Genomic DNA, 19,184 nt, shown 5'->3' on the forward strand with positions numbered 1-19,184 from the left:
TTTTCTGGCTAACAGAAGTTGAACACAGATGGATAGAGGGTCACTGGGTGGCTCAATCATTTAAGCATCTGACTCTTGGTTTCTGCTCAGGTCATGATCTCATGGTTCATGTACTGCATTGGGCTATGCACTGACTGTAAGGCTTGCTTGGGATACTGTCTCCCTCCCTGCCCCTCTTACTCACTCTCTCTCCTTCTCTCAAAATAAATAAATCCCCTTAAAAAAAAAGTTAACAGATGGATACATAGATCCTTAGGAAAGAACAAAGGATCAAAAGATAGTAAATATCTGGGCAAATGTTAAAAAACAAAACAAACTTTTTTTCCCCTATTAATTGCTTTAAAAGAAAGTATAGGGGCATCTGGGTGGCTCAGTTGGTTAAGCACCCGACTTTGGCTCAGGTCATGATCTCACAGTTCATAAGTTCGAGCCCCACATCAGGCTCCGTGCTGACTCACTCCTTCTCTCCCTCTCTCTGCCCCTGCTCTTGTGCCTGTGTGCACATGCTCCCCTCTCAAAATAAACATTTATATATATGCTTTTTTATATAGATATAGATACTATACATACAACAACTATAACATGGAGGAAATGGAGTTAGACTTATAAAGCTGTACTATTACCTTATTTTATATGAAACAATATTAAGTCCATACCGACTATGAAAGGAGGTACACTGCAATCCCAAGAGCAACCACATGAGACAATGTAAAATATATAACGAAATATTAACATAGAATTCTTAACATATACTTAAATAAATAATTTTATTTTTTAAATCTTTTTGAAAGATAAAGGATTTCTTTGAATTTATATTCTATGAGATATAAATGCTGATCACGTGAGTCAGTAAACAAGAAAGGACCCTCTTCAATGAACACTAATTATTTTTCCCAAGTCGGGATTTCCTGGAAGTCACATCACTCACGGTTCAGTCTATCTTCCACTTATGCCATCTGAAGGCTGATCTACTTCCAACCTAAACCCCAGGAAAGGTACAGAGCCCACCACAGTTTGTCCAATACCCTAATAGTGTTTTATGTAAACCCCTTATCCCTGGCTTTTAATTAAAAAGAGAATTCTGCCAGTTTTCTCCTAACAGTCTCTGCTGCAGGATAAAAAAAGTATCTGCATCATACTTTGCTTGAGACTCAGAAGTCAGACATACAATTTCAAAAGGAAGAAGAAAAATTGGTTCATGGCTGTGCCTATCAGCCACCCATGTGGGCCCAGCCATCAGCTGTGGTTGTCAAGCAGACAGCTAAAAACACCTAAGCAGGACAGGACCGGACAAAGGTAGATCTTTCTGACATCATGGAGAGATGACTGACTTCAGAGCTTCACAGCTTCCAGCTGCGTCATTGTCCATGTGTCACCCCTAGAGTCATTTTTGCCATCAGGATAACTGAAGCTTATGGGCCTCTCCTTGTGGCACTTCCTAGTCTTCCCAGGGTTTTAGCTGAGGCCCAGGGATCATCACTGCCTTAAGGTCAGGCTGCTTAGGGGGTACCCATGGGGGATGATCTTGCCATGCATTCTCCAGCTCCATAGGGCTTTATCAGGGGCTTTTCAAACCCAACATACTCCAGGATATCCCTGAGCACATCTTCCTGTCCATACACCAACCTACCAAAACGTTCATAAATGGCCAGAGTATGCTGGGTGTGCATGCAGATGATGAGCTGGCCATACATGTTGCTCTGGTGCAATAGACTTGAAGAGTGAAGTTGAACCACCAGGCGTGGATCTAAAGATCCTATGAAGCTCCAGCAGATAGTCATATATTTGATGTCCCAGACCATGTCCGGAAAAAAAAATTTTTTTTTTCAGTCACCAAGGTGTGAAGCCAGTCATGGTCTGAGTTATTTAGACAAAGGTGAGCTTCAGTAAAGATATCCTTAGCTTTTTCAGGATTAGGATTACGTTCTCTAATCCTCCATATTGAGAATTTTGATGCCAATCTCTTCTTCAATCTCTCACTTCTCTGTGCCAATCGTTCCTTTGAAAGAGGACAAGTGAGTATCACCCTCTCGAGGAACAACGATGTCAAAGATACCAGCCGTACAGGCCAAGCGTAGGGGATGCTCCAAACATTCTGGAGGAGTGATCAGTCCTGCTTTCCGGGCATGTTTTATAAACTCCATTTCTGATTTGTATTTGGGTTCATAAGTAGGAGGTGTGAAATGTTTCTTAACCCTCACTGGAACTACAACTGTGGACTGAATCACCAGGACTGGCTGCCAAGACCACCACACTAAAGCTCTGGATAAACAAAGCAAACCCCATGGTGTGAGGGCTGCCACTTTTTTCCTTAAAATATACTTTAATACTTTTAAAAAGCAGAAAGGAGGAACAATCAAAGATCAGAGGGACAAAGTAAAGAACAATCATGACAAAATTATATAAAATGTTAATGAACTAAATGCTGTCAGTAAAAGTCAGAAACTGTCAAAATACACACACAAGAAAGACTCAATAATATAATGTATGTTGTACATTATAAATAATGCATATGTAATACAAATCTACAAATATAACAAATAAAAAGACAGGTTAAAAGCAAATAGACGGTAATAGACATCATGCAAAGAGTAAGCAAGTAGACTAAATGGCTAAATTAAGAGCAGGAAAAAAAATTCAAGACAAAAAATATTACTATAGAAAAGACATTTAAAAATGATAAAAGATTTAATTCATGAAGATGATATAATAATTTTAAGTATGGGCACATCTAGTGATGGAAATTCAACATATGTGAGATACAAATTAACTGAATTAAAAATAGGAAAAGATAATACCAAACATATAGCCAGAGATTTAAACAGAATTCTCAGCACTAAATAGAACATAAGAACAAAACAAAACAAACAAAAAAACAGTAAAAATGGAGATGATTTCAATAGTACTAGCAACCATATTCAGCTAATATTTTTTTCAACTTATAAAATACACCAACTGCAGAAAATACATTTCTTAATTGTATGTAGTGTATTCTCTAAATAGTCAAATCTGTTGTCTCATACAAGAAACTTAAGTTTTAAAAATTGCATCTATATAGAGTATGTTGCTACTACAAAGGAATTAAATTAAAAAAAACAGCATATTTAAGAATGCTCAACTATTTCTATATTAAGCAACACACTTTTTTTTTAATTTTAATTTTAATGTTTATTTTTGAGAGAGAGAGAGACAGACAGTGCATGAGCAGGGGAGGGGCAGAGAGAGGTAGATGCAGAATGTGAAGCAGGCTCCAGGCTCTGAGCTGTCAGCACAGAGCCTGACATGGGGCTTTAACCCATGGACTACGAGATCATGACTTGAGCCAAAGCCAGTTGCTTAACTGACTGAGCCACCTGGGTGTCCCTAAACAACACATTCCTTAAATATCAAGGGTCAAATAATAAAAAATAATAATGAAAAATAAAGTATTTTAAACTGAAAATATTTTGTTATTTATAATAAAAGCATATAAAAATTTAGGATGCCAGTAAAGCAGTGCTTTGAGGAAAATTTATAGCATTTAAGGTTTACTTTAGAAAATAAGAAATATTTTAAAATGATGACCTATGGTTTTACTTTAAGTATTTAGTAAAAAATAAAGAAATGCAAACTACAAGAAGCCAACAGAAAGAGATAATAAAGATATAAGCTAAGGAAAGAAAATTTTATATGCCACAAGTAATTTTTTGCAAAGAATTTTGAAAAGAATCACAACACAACTAATTAGTTCAGCCAGACTGATCAAGGGGATAAAAGAGTGTAAGTGAGTGAGAGAACACACAATTATCAGTATCAGGAATGAAAGAAATGTTATCATTAGTAACATTATAGACAAAAGACATCAAATAGATGAAATAATTATGAATAATTTCATTACCACAAATTTGACAATCTAGATAATGTGAAAATAATCCCTTAAAAATTACAAAAATAAGACAAATTTAAATGGAAAAGATAGATCGCTTAGTACAAAAAAATGGGATTTGTTACAGCAGGTATTTTTTAAAAGATCCACAAAGAAAATTCCAGGTGCAGAATTGAATTCTGCCCAAATTTTAAGGTAAAAATAAAATCTATTTTATACAAACTCTTATTGAAACTTGAGAAAGAACACTTCCCAACCATATTTATGAGGAGAGTGTAATTTTAATACCGAAATCTGTCAAAAATAGTACAAAATAAGACAATTACAGCCCTCCGTCTTTCATGAAAATAGATCAAGTTATTTCACATTATTAGAAAGTCAAACCAATAAATATATACTAGGATAATACAGCAAGATCTAGTAGAGTTTATCAGGAAGGCCAAACCGATTTGAGTATCGAAAAATAATGTAATTTACCATATAACAGAATGAAGCACTAAAAACACAATAGGTAAATAAAATATATTGATAAAATTCAGATTTATGATTAACAACAACATTTGTGATTAACAACAACAACCAACACCTCTTAACCCACTATTAATAGAAGAAAACTTCCTCAATGTGATAAAGAGCATCTATTTGTTTCTTTAGAACTACAGCCAACACCCCTGCAATCAGGGTCAAGGGCAAGGATGCCCACTCTCACTAGTTCTTACAACATTGTCCTGGATATCTTAGCTCTAAATATAATGCACTAACATAAAAGTTATCAAGATTCCAAAGAATGAAACAAACTGTTTTTATTTGCTGATGAATTAAGCATTTACAAAGAAAATCCTAAAGTATTGACAAAACAACTGTTAAAATTAATATCTTAGGATCCAAGGTTAAAAAAGTCAATTGTCTTCTAATATGCCAGCAAGAGATAACTTGTAAATCAAAGTTTAAAGATTTATCTTACAATAGTTTCCAAAAATTGTAAAACATTTAGGTTAAATATAAATTAACAGATCTCTTCCCAGAAAATTAAAAAGCATTGCTGGGAGAAAATAAAGAAGAATCTAAATGAATGGGACAGTGTACTGTATTCACGGGTTTTAAAACTCAACATTGTTGACATGTATTTTTCCCCAAATTGATCCATGAGAACAATCTCAATCATGATCCCAAAAGCCTATTTTGTAAAACTTGTCATGCTAATTCTTAAATTCATATGACATTGCAAATGACTAAAATATCTAAAACAATCTTCAAATAAACGAATAATGTGGAAAGACTTCCACTACTTGACATCAAGACTAAAAATAAAGCTACAGTAATCAACACAGTATGATACTGAAATAAATACTGCTGAATAGATAAATGGAAAAAAAAAAAGTCCAGAAATTGTTGCACACAAATGGTCATTTTTTTTAAAGAAAGGTACTAAATCATTCCATTTCAGAAAATAAACTCCTTCCAAAAAATAGTTCTGGAAAAACTGAATACTGACATAATAAAGAAATATCATTATCTCCTACAGTACACAAAAATAATTCAGGATTCATCAGCGATCTTATTACAAAGTGTAAACTGTAAACCTTTACAAGAAACCATAGACAAATATCTTCATTATTTGGAGTAGGCAAATGTTTTTATATGGATAATAGAAGGCAAGAAATTTAATAGGAAAGAAGAAGTTAGACTGTACCAAACTAAATAAGCTGTACTTTCTCTAAAGACATTGTTAATAAAGTTAATAAGCTACAAACTTGGAGAAATTATATATATATATATATATATATATATATATATATATATATATATAAACACTTATAACACAATAATAAAAAAGAAACCTCCTTCCCTAAAATAAGCAAAATATTTTAACAGACCTTTCAGAAAGGGAGATATAGGAATGGCCCACAGGCACAGGAAAAAAAATTTCAATGTTGTTATTCATTAGAGAAATGCACATATCAATCACAAAGAGCTAAAACTTCATACCTACTAGAATGGCTAAAACTGAAAGGTAACATACAACAAATGTGCCATGAACGTGCAACAACTAAAACTCTAGTGTTTTGTTAATAGAAATGTTAAATAATATCTTTAGTTTTAACCAAGACAAATAAAAATGTTATGTATGTACATAAATGAATTTTATAATAATGTCCAAAATAGTTGATCCCTGACAGCCAAGTATTATAAATGTCCTAGGTATACATCAACTGAAAAGTTTATAAGAAACCTATTGCATATTTATACAGTAGAATACTATCCAGCAATAAAAAGAAGACAGACCAAGCAACTTGGACATTTAGATATAGGTATTCATATATACACACATTATACATTTTAATGTATTTAAAATGAGATAAAAGTACATAATATATGCTTCAATTTATATGAAACTCCAGAACAAGAAAAAAATGTTCTTCATTGAAAAAATAAACCCGAACAATATTTGTCTCTGGAGGGTGTAAATGGAAATTGACAGAAATCAAACATAAGGACACTTTCTAGACTGACGGATGCAAACGTTCTATTGAATCTTTGACAGGGGTTTGGGTTACAGAGTTAATTTGTACTTAGCAAAACTCAGTGAATTTATACTTATGAGACATCAATACTTGTTTTATTGCATGTAAATTTTAATTAAAAAAATACACACTGCACACAAATCTTGGACTCTAATGATGTGCCAGCTGAACAATTTAGTACGTAGTATATTGATGTCTGAAGTTTAGTGTGAAATTCACCCAAAATAGGATGAACTAATAGAGGGACGGAGATATGGATGCATAGGTACAAATGTGTTGATGTTTTTTTCTTAAAGATTATAGTTAAATATTAATGGTAAAGTTTGAGAAGATGGTGTGTGTGTGTGTGTGTGTGTGTGTGTGTGTGTGTGTGTGTGTGACTCAGCCATAAAATGAATGGGTGCCACAAGAATGAAATCTCGCCATTTGTGACAACACAGATGGACCTAAGTATAATGCTGTATGAAATAGGTCCGAGAAAGACAAGCACTGTATGATTTCACTTACATGTGGAATTTAAAAAACAAACCAACCAACAAGCAAAATGAAACACAGAAATGTTGGTTGCCAGAAGAGATGGGGTCAGGGGATGGGCGAGATAGGTTAAGGGAATTGAAAGGTACAAACTTCCAGTTATAAAATAAATAAGCCCGATGGATGTAAAGGACGACATAGGAAATATAGTTAATAATATTGTAGTAACTTTGTATGGTGGCAATAAGTAGACTTACAGCAGTGATCATTTCATAATGTATATAAATGTTGAATCAATATGCTGTACACGTGATACTAATATAATATTGTATGTCAACTATACTTCCATCATATTAAGTTGGGAGGTGGACATACAGATTCTCTGTCAATTTCTCCAACTTTGTTATGTGTTTGAGTACTTCTTAATAAAATATCGGAGGGGTACCTGGGTGGCTCAGTAGGTTAAGCGTCTGACTTCAGCTCAGGTCATGATCTCACGGTCTGTGAGTTCGAGCCCTGCGTCGGGCTCTGTGCTGATAGCTCGGAGCCTGGACCCTGCTTTGGATTCTGTGTCTCCCTCTCTCTCTGACCCTCCCCTGTTCATGCTCTGTCTGTCTCTGTCTTAAAAATAAATAAACGTTAAAAAAAATTATTAAAAAAAATAAAATATTGGAAAAAAGAAATCAATGGTAATAGGCATTTATATATTATAATTTTATAATTACTTATATACATATTAAATTGTAGAATTATTTTCCTTATTATCTAATTTTCACATACTGTATATTTGCATATCATTAAACACATACACACATGTTTCCATATAGTGTACAGTAGCATCAGCCAAATCTTTCAACTTAGATCAATCTCAGAAGCTCCATCAAATTAAAAAACAACAACAATCAAACCCCAAACAAAAGAGCTAACAGAAGCTGTTGAGAACATGGGAACATCCAAGACAACCAGGACTTGAGGAACCAAGTTTTCCGAATAAAAGAAAAAGCTCCAAGATGAGCAAACGTTGTCAGTTTTTGTATTGAGCTATTTGCTGAGCCTTAAGCTGTCTGGGATGAGGGACGGTGCCTTCAGTTTAGGACTTTCTGTGATCTGACAGGGATACAGGTATAAAACTGCATTTCAAGTTTACCAAGGAGGCCATGTCTTGAGGGGCCAAGATCCCAGAGCAATAAAGGATTGCAGAGTTTAGCATTATTTTTCCCCTCAAGCTATTTGTCAATTTCCAAGTCAGTGGGGAAGAGATTAAGAATCCAATGAGAAAACTGCATCTAAGAAGGAAGGAAACATAACAGCACTTTTGGTACTCTCGCTTTCCTGTGGCCACAAAAACTGGAGTTTGAAAATGCCAAAAAGGAGGAAATCTGCCAAACATCCTCCTTCTAGGCTTTCAGTTGAGAGCCCTGAGGGCTGTGCTTGAAATATATGTGCAAAGTGGAAATAGTTTAGACCTCAAAAGACTGAAGCACAGACTTAGACCATCTCAAACTCTGATTGCCTTTTCTCTAATTGCCTGCCAGAAGAAAACTAAGTCCTCCCTGGAGGAAAACATCATACTCAAGAACCTCTATTTTTTTTCCACACACTGTCTTCAGAAATGAATTTTTAAAATACTGGATGCACCACTTCCATTCAACATTGTACTGGAATTATCAGTTTAATAATAAGAAGGAGAAATCAAAATGTAAGGACTTGAACGAAAGAATACTGTCATTATACTGAAAAAATAATTATGTGCATAAAAATCTAAAGGAATCCAATTATTAGTAAGTAAATTTAGGTAGTTTGCAAAGGAGAATGTCAGGATACAAAAATCAAATATATTTCCATATACAAGCAACACACAACCAAAATTGAAAACTTAACACTTATGGCAGAGCACAGAGGAATTTTAGGGCAGTTAAAATACTCTGTATGATACTATAGTGGTGGATGCATGTCATTATACACTTGCCCAAACCAGCAGAATGTACAGAGTCAAGTGTGAACCATAATATAAACTATGGCCTTTGGGTGAGAATAATCTGTCAATGTAGGCTGATCAATTACAACCAATATACCACTCTGTTGCTGGAAATGTTCATAATGTGGAGGACTATACATGTGTGGGGATAGAGGATATATGAAAAATCTGTGTCTTCCACTCACTTCTGCAATGAACCTAAAATTTCTCTAAAAATATAAAGATTTTTAGGGGCACCTGGGTGGCTCAGTCGGTTAGGTGTCTGACTTCGGCTCAGGTCATGATCTCACAGTTCATGGTTCAAGCCCCGCATTGGGCTCTGTGCTGACAGCTCAGAGCCTGGAGCCTGTTTCAGATTCTGTGTCTGCCTCTCTCTCTGCCCTTCCTCTGTTCATGCTCTGTTTCTGTCTCTAAAATAAACATTTAAAAAATCTCTCTCTCTCTCTCTCTACATATATATATATAAATCTATATGTATATTTAAATGTTTACACTAAGAGCATAAAACATCAAACATCTTTTTTAAAAATCTCCAAGAGATGTGGAAAACTTCAACATAACTTTCTACAAAACACCAATGAAAAACTTAAAGCATTAAAACAAATTGAGCATTAGCTAAGATAATTTTGAATATGAACAAACTCAACAACTTATGCTATCAGACATCAAACTTTGCCATACTACAAAGCCACAGTAATTAATAAAGTGTTGTTCTTATAAATGAATAGGAAAAAATAATAATTTTTTAGACCTTTTACTACTAAAATGGGAAAAGGATGGTCTTTTCCATCAGTTGTGCTGGGTCAGTCCAAAACAAATATAAAAATGAATCTTTTTTATTTTAAATTATACATAAAAATAAATTACAGATAGTTTTTAGACTTGCATATGAATCTAAAATGATAATTTTTTTAGAAGATCACAAAAGTAACTAATTTCTAACTGTGGCATGAAAAGGTATTTCTTTATCTGGATCCTAAGTCACTGACCATAAAGGAAAGACTGAAAAATTGTATTTCATTAACATTAGAAACTTCAATTCATCATGCCTCTCTTTCTGGGGGAAAAAAAAAAGAAAAGTAGCTATTAACAGAGTGAAAAGACAGGAACGAAATATAGCCAACAACAAAAAAAGACTCTCGGTACAGTTAATCATCAGAAAGAGATAAATTAAAATTTTAATGGGAACAGATTTGCTGGAATGGCTAAAATATAAGCTTGACAATATCAAGTGTGGGTAAAAATATGGTTTAACTGGAATCCTAATACTTTGCTGGTGTGAATGTTAATTGGTAAAAGTCAATTGTTGTAAATTCCATCTCCTTACAATTCCATGCTTAGGTATATACCAAACAGAAAGGTGTATATTTAAGCACCATAAGACATATGAAAAGATGTCCATAGCAGTGTAATTTACAATACTTTTAAACAATAGAATGAATCAATTATGGCATAATTATCTAATGGTATTCTATAAACAAATGGAATGAAATCAATTTGTTTTACTCTATAACCTGGATGAATTTCAAAAACATACTGTTAAATTAAAAAAAAACAAAAAAGAGTACTCACTATAATCATTTCTTTATCTTGAAAAGCATATGAAGCAAACCAATGTTGAAATAACTCAGGAAAGTGGTTATTAACAGGGTGAGATTCATAGGACTGATAGGGAACACAGGTAGATTTCTGGGTTTACGGTAATATTCCATTTCTCCATCAGGACTGAAGTTACACAGATGTGTCCTCTTTTCATTTTTTTTTTAACGTTTATTTATTTTTGAGAGAGACAGAGAGTGAGAAGGGAAGGGGCAGAGAGAGAGGAATACACAGAATGTGAAGCAGGCTCCAGGCTCTGAGCTGTCAGTACAGAGCCCGACGCGGGGCTCAAACCCATGGACTGAGAGATCATGACCTGAACTGAAGTCGGAAGCCTAACTGACTGACTCACCCAGGCACCTGTGTCCTCTTTTTAAAAAGTCATTGAGTTGATAAATATGGTATACAACTTTTCAGTAAGTATATTACACTTCAAGACAATTTTCCTAAAAATCAATGGTGTAAATGATATAGGTAAACCTCTAGAGAGAGGATTATTCATTCATTCATTCATTCATTCATTCATTCAGAGAGAGCCACATGAGAGTAAGGGAGGATCAGAGAGAGAGAGAGAGGGAGAGAGAGAATCACCATCAGGCTCCATGCTGTTGGCACAGAGCCCAATATGGGGTTTGATCTCACAAACTATGAGATCAAGACTTGAGCTGAAATCAAGAGTTGGACACTTATCTGACTGAGCCACCCAGGCACCCCAGGTTAGGATTCCTATTTCTTATTACCAAAAGACAGAATGGTTTGAATATCTAGTCATCTGCATATGAACTTTCTTTTAGTCTCTACAGATTAAATAAGAAATCAATGTAAATATTTTAGCATATTCCTGTAATTATTCATGCTTTCTCACCTATATATTTTTATACACCAAACAGGGTTCTAGAGTCTTTTTGAGACCTTGGTCTTGCAATAGTAAGTTCTGTCTAGGCCCCTATAAATCTGATAAACCTATAAATCTGATAAATGAACAATTCCAGAGGTGTTATTTGAATGGATGTTATTAAGAATATATGGTTCTAGAATGGGCATCAAAAGCTTTCTTACTTTCCATATAGGCCACAAGAAATACTTGCTCATTGCCTCATGTTGATATGCTTGTTAATTAGATCTTGTATTGTTGAACTTACTTTAAATTGAGATATGATTATTTGTATATATATACACACATATATTTGTATGTATATATATTATTTGTATATATATGTGGGCATGAGATAAAATGATCTGTATATACATATATATATATATAAATATACATATATATGTATGTATGCATTATATATATGTAAATATATGTGTACTTTATTTATATATATGAATAGGCCTGTTTTCTTGGAATATACTATGCCAGATTACTAAAAGTTTTTAAAAATTTTGGTTTGAGTCTATGTAATTAACTAAACTATGGCACACTAATAGCCAAACAATGTGCCCTCAGTGTAAATGTGCCCTTTTATTTTATTTTCTGTCCTTAAGTAACTTGTAAACTGTGATACTTGGATACAAATTATTACAAATTTATTTTTAATTTTGTTTTGTTTATTCCCAAATGCAAAGCAACTAGGATCATAGTGATGCTACCTGTGGTTAAGAGTGATTGGTCATAGCCAGGCTCCTGGAATATATTATTACTATATTTGTGATATGATTTGTAATGGGAAAAAATAAACAGCAAAAGCATATGATTATTTCTGTAATTTAACTTACATTTTCTAAAACCGGTAATAACTAGTGTAATTTAGATCTCATAAAAGAAACAGAGATGCTCTACTGAATCTAAAATCAAAGCCCATGAAAACCTTTTATACACAATGTAAACAGACATGTTTAATATAAGCATCTGCCAATCTAATCTGATAATTTTGCTCATGTTGTCTTTTTTGCCCATTTGGCATGTTTTTATGCAGCAATTTATATACAACACTGTATCAGCATATATGGGGTGTACAACCAGCTGTGTCCTATTATATAATTTACAGGAAAAAAAATAACAAAGAAAATTGCTTTATAATGAAATATGGGGGAAAATTCTAAGATGAGAAACCTGTTGACCTATTTTCCAGTTGAGCCGACAAGGGCATATCCTGTACCTAGACCTTGGCCTGTAATGTTGACTACTCTTACCCAGATTGGCCTATCTACTCCAAAGCAAAACTTACACATTTGCTTCACAAATGAGCCTACTACTTTAAGCCAATCTTTGCAAAACAGGAAACAGCAGCATGCACTTTACTCCCCAAAAGAGTATTGTTTCTGGAAAATTTCCCCCCCAATCAGAAAATTGTAGTTCATAGTAAACAGAGTAAACAGTGATGGTGAGTAACAATGTACAATCAGAAACATGCATGAGATGAGCAGCTGCCAGTCGTTAGCACAGTTTCTGTTCACTGTTTTCCAAAGTACTGTTTATATTACTGTGGTGGTGGGGGAGGTGGATCAAGAGAATAAAATTGTACAAAATGAATATGGGTCATAGTCCTCCTCTAAGTGCCGTTCCTCCCATCTTCCACCTCCAATTAATTTCTCCCATATGTTTATTTGGTGAGCTTTTTCAAGTAAGAATCCTTTGATCAGCTATCAGTCCATCAGCTACATTCACGAGTAAACATCTCCTGCATCTTTCTTAGGTTTTAGTAGTCCATTGTCTTACAATATTTTAGACATCTTGTCAAGATTTTCTCTTCTGCAAGATGGCCACAAAGTAATTCATTTTTCTGATGACATTTAATTTTTGTGTAACTCTCTTTATTTTTGTGCAAGGCTCATCAGTGAAGTTTGTTTCATTTGATGGCCTATGTCAGTATACCTACAGTATGGTGTTACATCCCTCTGTAACTGTTGTCTGTATCCAGAGGTTACTAAATGTGTTTTCAAAAAGCTCCAAGGTGGTTCTAATACACATTCTATCAGATTCGAGTCAATGACTTAATAGATAGAATGCACTTGTCTAATGGACTACCAGTGTTTCTGGTTACGGACTGTGATTTGCCCTCGAGGATTAACACAGCAGTTTCCCTCTATGAGTTAACCTCCTATGTGGTTTGATCACAGACACAATGCTGATCATAGTGGTTGTAAGTATTTGGGTTCATAATTGTGGATCCCAGAGTATATTAATATCATGGCATTCTGAGACTTATTTCTTTTGAGTGTGCCTTTTGGTTAACATGGTTCTGTCTTGCAATTTGTAAGACTTTTTAAAGAAGAGGATCAGATTCTGGAGTATAATAACTTCCTTGGCATATGGCTCTGAGTTGACTAGCTTTGTTTAACCTTTCATCATTTGAAAACAGCACCATTTTATCTTCTACTGTCAATAGATTAACTCTAGGGGTGCCTGGGTGGCTCAGTCGGTTAAATGTCTGGCTCTTGGTTTCGGCTCAGGCCATGATCTCAGGTTTTGTGAGCTTGAGTCTGCACCAGGCTCCACGCTGACAATGCGGGGCCAGCTCGGATTCTCTCTCTCCTTCTCTCTCTCTGCCCCTATCCTGCTTGCTCTCCCTCCCTCCAAATAAATAAATAAACTTAAAACAAAACAAAACAAAAAGATTAACTCTCAACTGCTCTATTAAAACCATCAACTTTTTATAGCATTTATCCTTAAGTCATGGGGCAGGCCACACACTAACCAGATTTGTGCAATAGGCATTTTTAGTGCCCTTTACACCTATCTAGTTCCCTTCTAGTATTGCCTACCTTCTCATAATCATACCCAGAATTTTACAACTGCAAATAATAATTACTAATAAAAATAGTACAATAGAAGTTAATATGTTGAACAATTTTCTATGTTCCAAAACTATATGCGCTCAGCACTCTGCAATATTTAATTTCCACAGAACCCTCTAGTGGAGGTACTCTTATTTTCCCTGTTTTATAGATAACAAAACCGAGGCACAGAGAGGTTAAGCAACTTTCAGGAAGTAATGTAATTCAACAGGTCTAGCCCAGGTTTGCTTTGTTATCACCTTCATTGCAGCACTGTGCTGATTCAGAGGCCAATATTACTAAGCAAACACACTCACAGGTCAACGTGCTACTATTCACAAAGATGCTTTGAGACTTAGGTTTTGGCTTAGAAGGGGCATCTTAAAGGGAGGGGGTGTTAGGTATTGCTGGAAGATCAGGAAAGTAGTAAGTTTTAGATAAACAGAATTACTAGTCACCTTTCATACCAGATTATGTTAAACTGTTGCCCAATTTACCCACAGCATAGGAGATCAGCCATATGTGGTGATTTCAGTGTAGGGAATTAAAATGCTGTTTTATCATCTCCCATAGGAAAATAACAATTCTTCTGATAACTATTATCACCGAACATGTACTATTTACCAGTTACTGTCCAAAGCATTTTAGCTTCATATAAAAATTTGGTGTGTGGAGACAATGGTGAGGGTCACTAATAATAGTGGATATAATATCATCTTTGGGGAAGTAAGCTATTAAAATCCATACACAATGGATGTGACAGATATTTCTTACAAATTCATGAATGGAACAATCAGGAATATTCTTACCTATGACACCAGTGAACTGAGGAAAAAATTTCAAGGATACAGGACAGGAATGTTATCACAATTGAGAAACTGAATCATGTAGAGTATGCTCTGTTCTGAGCAAGGTTATGACCAGGAAAATTTAGACTGCTTCAGCCACAGAGCTTGAACGAACAACAAACATAGTGACACATGGAAACATTGGCAGGCCCCACCCCAGTACCATGAGGGAGGTGGTGGCCAGTGACAGACCCCCTTGAATTGCTACCCACCTGACATACTTATGTGTTACAGAGATTTGAGTCAAGCAAGCTATCAGAGCCAAAAGACAAATATCTGAAATATATAAATGGCATCTACTTTTCTGATTTAATACTTAATGGGCAAACATGATTATACACTTTTAACATGTGGCTTTCTTTTTAGAGAATGTGCTATTTAGATTGATACTAACATCTGGTGTGTTTGATAGTTGTTTTCCCTATTGTAGATTAATATACCGGCATGTTGACATATATATGTAGTTAAGGCTCTACTGGCACGTAGGTTTAGACGGATAATTTGAGTCAATCCATAGGTAACCAGTAAGTTCAAGAAAACAAAATTCTGAGCCAGCAGGAAAGCAGGTCAGATTAGTTCCTAGGGTGAATGTCACTTAGTGAGACATAATGGCTTGCCCTCACCTGGATAAGACTCCTTCTGCACATCTGGTTTCCATTAGCCATTGCATTTTAACTGTAATGCCTTGTAATTATCACTGCATAGGACTCATTAGCTTTGTTTTTACTCAAGAGGAGACTGAGGATCACAGAGATAAAATAACTTCCTCCAGGTTAATCAACTAGGAAGGACAGAACCAAATACTGAACACAGAACTGTTGGGCTGAAAATTCCACATTCTTTTCACTCTTAGATAGGGTGCATTCCCTGAAAGAAACAAAGTTACACATCATTGATGTGGAGAGAATAATATGCCTTAAAAAGGATTCATTGTGAAAACTCTGGCAAAAGCCAAAAGCAACCAAATCAGAGAACTTAACTAATAGGTAGATTTTCAAGAGTTTCCATTTCCTATTTTTTTTTGTCAGTTTCCAGGAGGATTAAAAAAAAAATCTTAAAGCTGTGTTCATAACACACATCCACAGGGGAAACAGTGTCCCCTCACTGCTCACACAAGTGGGTTTACTTATCAGAAGGCTGTTGCCTAAATAAGGAAATGCAAGCTGATAGCCCCTTCTCATATCCAGTGTCTACAATTATTCTAGACATAGGCAAGAAGCAACAAATTGGCAGAAGACTCATAAGGAAAAAATACATTTGTAAGAAGAGATTATTCATTATGTTAAATTGCATTTGTCTTTCATGAAAAAAGAGGGAGGGAGTATTAATATCACAACTCAAATGACTCTCTCCCTTCACATAAAGCCTATTTTTCAGATTTTTTGAGCCAAATTGCACTGTCAGAGAATCGCTCCAAATTTCATAACCATTATTATGACTCAGGAACATTATGAACTACTCAAAGTAGAGTTTGCCTTAGGCACAATTGTGAAATAAGTGAAATACATCTTCTGGGTCCTTACTGTTCTTTCTCTAGATTTTCCCACGCCTTCTGGCACTGCCTGCTGCTGCCTCTGTTTTATTGTTTCTGTTAATGGAAGAGTTATCAGTCACTTACACTTTAGCATGAATACATGTGAATTCGCATAATGAGTGCCCTTCTTTATTTAGGGTAAGCTCATTTTAAGAATTATCTCAGGTTGTAAAATAAAAAGCTGTGTTAAAAATTTTAAGACATCAGGGACAAGATCGAAGAGCTCTTGAAGAAATCATTAAGAGATCTTTTGTATCGTTCCTGAAATGATACTATAAAGGCAATCATCTACAGAAATGATGATAAATAACTGGTGAATATTTTAACTGCAATGTGTCAAATTAACTCTGTATCTAAAAACTAAGACTTTCAAGGAAAGATAAAGGCAGGTGTGATGAATCATTTTCTTGCAATAACACAACTTTAGGTAGAAATTTAAACCTACCATTAGTCCTTTCTATTTTTCACGTTTGCCCCTTCCTCTTCTGTTAGGAGCACAGAGCCCTTTCTTTCCATTCCACACACAGTTTCTGCTTTGTCAAGCATTGGTCACTGGTTCCCATTATTTCTTATTCTCAGTGATGCATCCCCTACCAACCAAGTTTTCCATTTCTCAGGGACATATTTTCAACAAATGACTATGTTAGATAACAATCTGATAAATTACTGTTTACCAAAATGGGCATGACTAAAAACTGCTTAAGGTTTAGCCATCCATATTCTTAAAGCTGTTTCTTTTTCAATATGGTCTTGCTAACCAAATGAAATGGGGCCTACCTTAAGGTTTTGAACTACAGGCATATAGCAGATATTCATTAACAGGTATATGGGCAAGTCGCCTTCCCTACTTCATACCAGCAACAAAAATAGCAAGACTGAGACCAACAAGAGTAAGAGCACTGGAGAAGCAGTACGACCACTAAGACAGGACATGCGATTTTCTACTCTAGGTATGTGCAAGATTGAAGCCACTTTGATGGGACTGTGGCAAGAATGGTATAAATTAAACTCTCTGCCACACAGTCATTTTATGCATGGCGTGCAGTATTCCATAAACATCTGCGAAGCTCCCAGTCATTAGGAGGGTTAGAGGATGCAGAAATGACTGTCAGCATCAAATGGTACTGGAATGATTGGATTTGCAGACAACCCCCACCTATTCATCACAGTCGGGTGCTTTAGAATTATTCCAATCACATTTTAAGTCCATCACTGCTAAAGCTTCCTGGAACAATCTGTAGGATTCTACCTCTCTTCTAGTAGATACATTGTCTCTCACTTCCATAACCCAGCAATGTCTAGAGTTTTTGATCTCAACTGCTGAAAGGAAGTTTGGATTAAAATCTTTAAGCACTTACAGAAAATGAAGTGAATCCTTTTCCTATACAGGCATAACAAAAAGTAGCTGTGTGCATACAGATACAATTCTCTTTCTCAGTCTAGCAGTTCAGATCCCATGACCATTCCTCTTTGATCTTCCTCATGGTCTTGCTATCACTTTGAAGCAGCATGGCACGCACTCTGGGTACCAGCTTATTAAATACAGGTTATTGTTAAAAGAAAATTCCGACTGAGACTGAGCTGATTCATGTATGGTCTCCCTTGTTTACTAAGAATACTTTTGACTGGAAAATATTAAAAGGAAGCCTGCTTTTCATTTTTTTTAAAGAAGTTTTAACTCCCTTTTATTTAGGAAAAAGAAAATCTTTGAAGTAAAATTTCACCGATCACTTCCCAAATTTGTTTAATCCCAAAGCCTTTGTACTTGAAGATAGTTCTGCACACAAGTGACTCAGTTAAATATATATCCTACAGTCCCATTAACTAATATTGTCATATTTTTCTTAAAAACAGAGGTTGCATAACCTATGTGTCATTGGAAAGAGTGGAGGGATTTGGAAACACTGATTGTCTTACCTGCATCAATCAGGTTTTATAGCTTATCATTTTTCATAAAAGCAAAACATGAAAAATTACATATAATTATAAAATGCTATTTGTTCATATTTCCAAATAGATATAATAATCAAATTATCATAATTCAAACATCACATTGCATATGCATACAGAGAGAGATGTATATATAGGTATGTACTCACACTTGTGAAAGTTTGGATTCTGAGTCAAACAGACCTTGAAAAGTTTTTTTATTTTTTTTTTTAACATCGATGGACCTCCATTTCCTCTTCTATAATGTAAGATTGCTGAACCTATCCTGAAAAGCTGTCGTGAGGGTGACAAATCAGGAACATGACTACTGGCGTACCTGACATTGAATAGGTAGGTTCTAATAAATAGGTGCTGCTGCTGCTGCTGCTGCTATACATGCTGCTTGCAAGGTCATTAAGCAGCCTGAAGTAAATAAATACCCTTATCCACTCACTCAGGTTGTTTCTGTGTGAAGTAGCACCATAGGAAAACATATCTTTAAGGCAGAACACCTGCCCCTGAGACTTTCAATTTGGGGTCTATATAGTATAGCCTGTTTTCCTTTGTCCTTCCCACCTTAATAACTATGGTTTGTGTTGCTTATGGAGGTCTCATAAGCTTCTAGTTATACCTATTTTGGCTATTCTGGAGCAGGCTGACCTACCCTTTGGAACTCTCCAATTTGAATTTCAATTACGGTACAGTCCTT

At 35.1% G+C, this 19,184-nt stretch overlaps 1 pseudogene; it reads right to left on the reverse strand.

Annotated features, from left to right (window-relative positions):
• Nucleotides 1-1,396: 1,396 nt before the first annotated feature.
• Nucleotides 1,397-18,873, reverse strand: LOC125164633 (39S ribosomal protein L45, mitochondrial-like; annotated as a pseudogene).
• Nucleotides 18,874-19,184: the final 311 nt, after the last annotated feature.

Source organism: Prionailurus viverrinus, chromosome A1 (assembly GCF_022837055.1).
Source record: "Prionailurus viverrinus isolate Anna chromosome A1, UM_Priviv_1.0, whole genome shotgun sequence".
NCBI classification, from domain to species: Eukaryota; Metazoa; Chordata; class Mammalia; order Carnivora; family Felidae; genus Prionailurus; species Prionailurus viverrinus.